The sequence below is a fragment of the Aotus nancymaae genome, unplaced genomic scaffold, assembly GCF_030222135.1.
Source record: "Aotus nancymaae isolate 86718 unplaced genomic scaffold, 86718_ANA_hifiasm-v0.15.2.pri h1tg000012l, whole genome shotgun sequence".
NCBI classification, from domain to species: Eukaryota; Metazoa; Chordata; class Mammalia; order Primates; family Aotidae; genus Aotus; species Aotus nancymaae.
Genome location: NW_026988423.1, coordinates 47,187,504 through 47,193,861, shown reverse-complemented (window position 1 = coordinate 47,193,861; position 6,358 = coordinate 47,187,504). Strand labels below are relative to the sequence as shown.

The following is a 6,358-nucleotide window of genomic DNA, read 5'->3' as shown; positions in this document are numbered from 1 at the left end:
TTTTAATTTTTAAAATTTTTGAAACAGAGTCTTACTCTGTCGCCTAGGCTGGAGTGCAGTGGTGTGATCTCAACTCACTGCAACCTCCACTTCCCAGGTTCAAGCGATTCTTATGCCTCAGCCTTCTGAGTAGTTGGAATTACAGGCATGTGCCACCACTCCTGGCTAATTTTTGTATTTTTAGTAGAGACAGGGTTTCACCGTGTTGGCCAGGCTGGTCTTGAATGCCTGGCCTCAAGTGATCCACCCACCTCTACCTTCCAAAGTGTTGGGATTACAGGCATGAGTCACCACACCTGTCCTAATTTTTGAGACAAGTCTCACTCTGTCACCGAGGCTGGAGTGCAGTGGCTCAATCTTGGCTCGCTGCAACCTCCACCTCCTCCTGGGTTCCAGCAGTTCTCATGCGTCAGCCTCCTGGGTAGCTGAGATTACAGACATGCACCACCACGCCCGGCTAATTTCTGTATTTTTAGTGACGGGGTTTCGCTGTGTTAGTCAGGCTGTTCTTGAACTCCTGACCTCAAGCGATCCACCCACCTTGGCCTCCCACAGTGCTGGGATTACAGGCATGAGCCACTGATCCCAGCCAAGAGAGTTTTATTAATGCAGAGCTGGCCAAGCAGTAGGACTGGAATTATTACTCAAATGAATTTCCCCAAGAACGCAGAGGCTAGGGTTTTTATGGATAATTTGGTGGGCAAGGGCCCAGGGAATGGGTACTGCTGATTGGCTGAGGAGGAAATCACAGGGTGTGGCAAACGGTCCTTATGCTCTGAGTCTGTCTCTGAGTGGGGGCCACGGGATGGGCTGAGTCATGAGTCACATAGGTCCAGGTGAGTCAGTCAGTTGCCAGAATTTGAAAGTCTGAAAAACATCTGAGAAGACCAATCTCAGTTTCCACAATAGAGATGCTATCTATAGGAGGAAGAGGGGAACTCATAAACCTTGTGATCTCTGGCCACATGACTCCTGTGCAGTCAGAGATTATAAAAACATGCCTGGGTTTTAGCAGAATCCAGGACCCTCCCACCATAATCCTAATCTCATGGCCTTTCTTTTTTTTTTTGAGACGGAGTTTCGCTCTGTCACCCAGGCTGGAGTGCAATGGTGCCATCTCGGCTCACTGCAACCTCTGCCTCCCAGGTTCAAGCGATTCTCCCACCTCAGCCTCCCGAGTAGCTAGGATTACAGGTGTGCACCACCACGCTTGGCTAATTTTGTATTTTTAGTAGAGATGGGGTTTTTCCATGTTGGTCAGGCGGGTCTTGAACTCTCGACCTCAGGTGATCCACTTGCCTTGGCCTCCCAAAGTGCTGAGATGACAGGCGTGAGCCACTGCGCCCGGCTCTTAGGGCCTTTCATTAGTTTTACAAAGGTGGCTTTGGTCTCTGAGTAAAGAGCAGGTTATGTCTAAGGAGTAACTATTATTATCCTTGCTTCAAAGTTGAACTATAAACTAAATTCCTCCCCTCCTTAGCTTGGCCTATGCCCCGGAATGAGTGAGGAGAGCCAGCCCGTGAGGCTGGAAGCAAGATGGAGTCAGCCACGCTAGACTTCGCTCACTGCCATAATCTCAGCAACCACAGTTTTGCAAGGAGGCTGCGGGGAGAGCTTGTAGGTTCTGCCGGGACCTGGGAGATTCTCAATCTGTTTGACTGTTCTTCTAAGCCAGAAGCTCCCTGGGGTTGGGGCTTGCCTGGGGTGAGTCTCTCCCTCCCTGCCATGCCCAGCCTAGCCAAGGCCTAGTTCAGGGCTCAGGGCACCACGTGGGGGAAGGAGTGAGGTCCTTGTGCTGAATTAGGATTTATGGCTTTGGGACCGGATGGGAGGTGTGCGCTCCGATTCAGTAGGAGCACTGCTGTGGCGTGTGTGTGGTTTGTGTGTGTGGTTTGGGGTGGGGGGACACAGGGGTAAAAGCCTATCAGAGGGAGGTCCCATCACACAAGATGGGACCAAGAGTCCAGCTGGCTCTGCTGCTACTTTCGGCATGTCACTGCCTTCCTGCACATCTCAGGGGCGGGAGGGGGACAAAGGCTGTAAGAGGTACCTGGCCCGAGCGTTAGGACTAGAACCCGGGCCAGGCGGGAGTGACCAGCCGGGACGCTCAGGGCCTCCGCGCGTTCCAGCTGGGTGACCTTGACCCTCCAACTCCAGCCCCCTGCGCCCCGCAGCTCTCCCAGTGGTGGGGGGGCGGGGGGAGGGTAGGTGGGGGCGAGCCCAGGCTTTCTAATCCGGCGCTGGGTGGGGGGAACCGAGGGCGCCCCCGCCCCTCCCCGCAGGTCCGGGGCTGAGGGGTGCGGCGCGCTCTCCCCACCGCGGCGCCAAGTCCCCGGAGCGCAGGGGCGCGGGGTGGCGAGCGGGGGGGCGCGGGGGCGCGGGGCGCGGGGCGGGCTAATCCCGTATGTAAATGGCAGCCAATGGAGGGTGGTGTTGCGCGGGGCTGGGATTAGGGCCGGGGCGAATGGCTGGCAATCTTACTGGGATTACAGAACAAAGAGCCTCCCCGCGCTCCCGCTCTCCGCTTCGCTCCCCGCGCCGCCCCGCCCTCCGCCGCAGCCCGCGCCGGGGGTGGGGGCCGCCGAGCGCCAGCCCCCCGGCCGGCCGATCCCCCCCCGCGCCCCCTCCCCGCGCCTCCCTCCCCGCCCTCGCCGCGCCGCCGTCCTCGCCTCCCTCTGCCTCTCCTTCCCCCATTCTCCCGGATTAATTAAGGAGGCAGCGGCAGGAGGCTGAGTCCTGGCCGCGGGCCGGGGCCGGGGCGCCGCTGGCAGGAGCGCTTGGGGATCCTCCAAGGTAGGAGAAACTTTTGCGGGGGGCGGGCGCCGAGGCCCTTCTCCCCTTCCCCCCCACCCCCGCCCCCGATCCCCTCCTTCTCCTCCGGGGGGGGCCCCGCCCCTCCCCCTCTCAAGGTGTTACAGGAGCTGGGGCCGGCTTTTGGGTGCCCGGGGAGGCACGTGACTGGGATTATAATTCGGGCCGGGGGAGGGGAGGGACGGCCGCCCCCCACCTGCCCGGGAGGGGCCGGGAGCTGGGAGCTGTCACCCCTTCCCTCCTTGCCGCCAGCCCTTCTGGAGGTGGGGGGCGTCCCGGGCCGGCGCCCGCAGGCTGCTGCAGTTGGCGAATGAGGTCAGTCGCGCTGCCCGCGGTGGCGGGCGCCGGGGTGGGAGCGGAGGGGGCTGGGAAGGCCGCGATCCCCGCCTTTCCCCCCTTCTGCCTTTCCCCGGGCAGGGCTGGCCCCTGGCCCGCGCCCCCTACTCCCAGGCGGGGATCCAGTCCAGCCAGGGTTGCCCCAGCAGGGTAGTTCCTGTTGGGGACCCCCCCTAAGGGGAGGGGACTGGCCTGTGTGTTGGTGGCCGCTGAACCCCGGGTGGAGGGGACTCAGAGGGTGGCAGTGCGGGGGAGCACAAAGGGTTCAGAGGAGTAAGTTGGGGGTACCCGGTCTGTGGGTGGTCTCTGAGTTCCTGCAGATGGGTGGAGAGGACAGAGGAGGGGCCGCAGGGTACTGAACACCCACCCACCCCATCCTAAGTCCCTAGGCATGCCGGGCTTGACACCTCTCCTGGGCTCCCCACCCCTGGCCAGCAGCCAGGGAGTGGGACCCTGCCCGGCCTGGCGTGGGCCCAGGGAAGGGGGACGCTGTACAGCCGAGAGTTCCACCCTCTTGGCCTTGCTGGAGGGGGCTGGAGCTCTGGCATCTGGCCTGCTGACCCTGCCTCCCCGGACCAAGGTCCCGCGATGGGAGTCTCCTGTGTCCCCATCCCAGCTGAAGTGAGGGTTGCTGGGACATAGGGGTCTCTCTGCAGGGCCCATGAGGGGAGCACAGGGTTTTGGATGGAGACTGTGCCAAGGGCACCCCAGGATGGCCCTGGGCCTGGTGGGTGAGAGTGGAGGGCAGGCCCTCACAGTTTTTGTGGGCATTTGTGAGGGGTTCTCTCAGAGGAGGGGAGGGGTGTCTGGAAGCCACCCTGGCCCGCCGCTGCCATGGTCTGCCTGTGTGTCTGAGTCCCCTGTGGCCGGGACTGTTCGCACCTTGGCACTGGCCCGGGACTTGGGGCTTGGAAGGTGCCCCAAGCAGCTCATTTATTTCAGCAGTGTCATTCCAGAGGGGAAGGGCAGCAGCATCGATTATTTATTCGAAGCAGGAGGAGGTGGCTGGAGGTTGGTGGCTGCTGGCAGGGAGGGGCTAGGTATAAGGTGGCCGTCATGAACCGCCCTATTTGGGGCCCAGGAGGGTGTGAGATAGACTCTGACCTCTTCTGAACAGGCACCTGCGGACCAAGGGACAGGCTTGGCCCCAAGGTGACAGGACATCGGAACCCCCATCCTGCCTCTGGGGTGTGGGAGGCTCAAGTCCACACCTTGTTCTTCCATAGCCTGCTCTGAGGGTGACCTAGAAATTGGCAGTTCTGACTCAGAGGGTCCCACAGGACCCCACGGAGGAAAACGAGGAAGGAAGGGCTGAAACTCCGCAGCCACTCCGAGCCTGCACTCTTAAAATGTTCGAGAACTTAGGGCTGACGGTTGTAAAACTGGATCTTGAAGACAGCTTTGTAGGGGGCACGCTAAACCTACTTAAAAGGACTGTTCTCTCAATGCTGGGAGAAGGGTCATTTATTTGCAATATGCTAATCACAAGTAATTGTTATCTGTTCATTGAAGGCAGCCCCCACCGGGAGCCCGGCTAGCCTTCTGACCAGGGGGTAGTCGTCAGCATGTGGTGTTTGGCAATAATCTGGCAGCCATAATCGAGGGGTCTTGGGGGCAGCTGTTTCTGCAGCCTGCTTGGTTCCAGAGGCCAGGCCATCCACGGTTTGGTGACAGCTTGGTTGTTGAACCTGGGGTCTCGTGGATGGTGGGTGACCGCCTGGGACATTCGTCCTAAGCATGACCTTGGAACCACAGACCACAGCCCCCCGGTGATTCTCATTCAGGTGATTCTCTGACCGCTCGCCGCTCCCTCAATCCACTCGTAAACCCTGTAGTCCCACCGTTTTCCTGAATGGCCTGACTTCCTCCCACCCCTGGCCTCTGCACACACACGGTTCCTCTCTTCTCGAGCGTTCTTCCTGCCCTTCCCCTGTGGAGGCTGGGGGGCTTCCTTTAATGGCCCTGCCTGGCTGGGGCAGGGGTCAGCATGGTAGAATATGTCTCTTTTCCTCTCCATGATTTGGCCTGGCTGTGGTGTCTTTGGGCTGAAGACTTCCTCGCCCTCGGGGCTGGCCATGGTACCACCTGTCTGTCCCTATCACATCCTCTCTCTCTCTTTTATTTATTTATTTATTTATTTTTTGAGACAGAGGCTTGCTTTCTGCCCAGGCAGGGGTGCAGTGGTGTGAACACAGCTCACTGCAGCCTCGAACTCCTGGGCTCAAGCCACTCTCCCGCCTCAGCCTCCTGAGTAGCTGGGACCACGGGCAAGCGCCACCACACCTTAGCTAATTTTTTATTATTTGTAGAGACAGGGTCTTGCTGTGTTGCCCAGGCTGGTCTCAAACTCCTGGGCATAAGCAGTCCTCCCACCTCGGCCTCCCAAGTGCTGGGATAACGGGTGAGCCACCGCGCCCAGCCAACATCTTTCCTTCCTTTGTCCCAACATTGATCTCACTTAGATGTTTACATCTCTCTCCCCGATTGCACTAGGGACAGGTAGGGATAGAGGCTTGCTTCTCAAATTCTTGTTAAATGGCTACATGTTTGAATGAATGAATGAATGAATGAATGAATGAAATCCTGCTCTTGAGCTTTGACCCAAATGGCTAGGCAGACTCTCTCCTATTTTTCTGAAATGCTCATATGTGGGGCAAGTTCCCCACCCTGGTAGGAGTCCCAGGGTCTCTGTGAACTTCCTGGGGTCCCCTTTCTCCCCACGATGCCAGCCTGTGTCTTCTCCCGACCTTAACCTGGGGACTTTGCTCCTCACTGTCATCCCCTCTGTGTCTCTCGGTTCCCTGACTCTCCCTGTTTGTAAGTATCTCTGTCTCAGATGTGTGGCAGCCAAGGTCACAGCCAGGTTCTTTGGTTCTTTGGGACAAGCCAGGAGTCTGTGCCTAGCTCCATGGGGCCTGCAGAGGCTTTAAGGGACAGCCATGGAACAAGACGTGCAGGGACAATTTATAAACAGAGGAGCAGACTAGGAACAAGGCTTAGGACCCATGCTGAGTTCAGTCTTGTTTTTTTTTTTGGAGAGGGAGTCTCGCTCTGTTGCCCAGACTGGCGTGTAGTGGCGCCATCTCGGCTCACTGCGACCTCCGCCTCCCAGGTTCAAGAGATTCTCCTGCTTCAAGTAGCTGGGATTACAGGCGTGCTCCACCACGCCTAACTAGTTTTTGTATTTGTAGTAGAGATGGGGTTTCATCAT

The 6,358-nt window shown here is 58.6% G+C and overlaps 1 protein-coding gene across 4 annotated transcripts in view; it reads left to right on the top strand.

Annotated features, from left to right (window-relative positions):
- The first annotated feature begins 2,523 nt into the window (after positions 1-2,523).
- The window catches only part of GTF2IRD1 (GTF2I repeat domain containing 1), a 147,118-nt gene continuing 143,283 nt past the window's right edge, over positions 2,524-6,358 (top strand). For 2 of the 4 annotated variants that reach the window (XM_064375648.1, XM_064375647.1), the window contains exon 1: positions 2,524-2,793. The gene's annotated coding sequence lies outside the window, so the exon portion shown is untranslated. The remainder of the gene's footprint in view (positions 2,794-6,358) is intronic. The other 2 variants (XM_064375646.1, XM_064375645.1) reach the window with 1 other exon arrangement.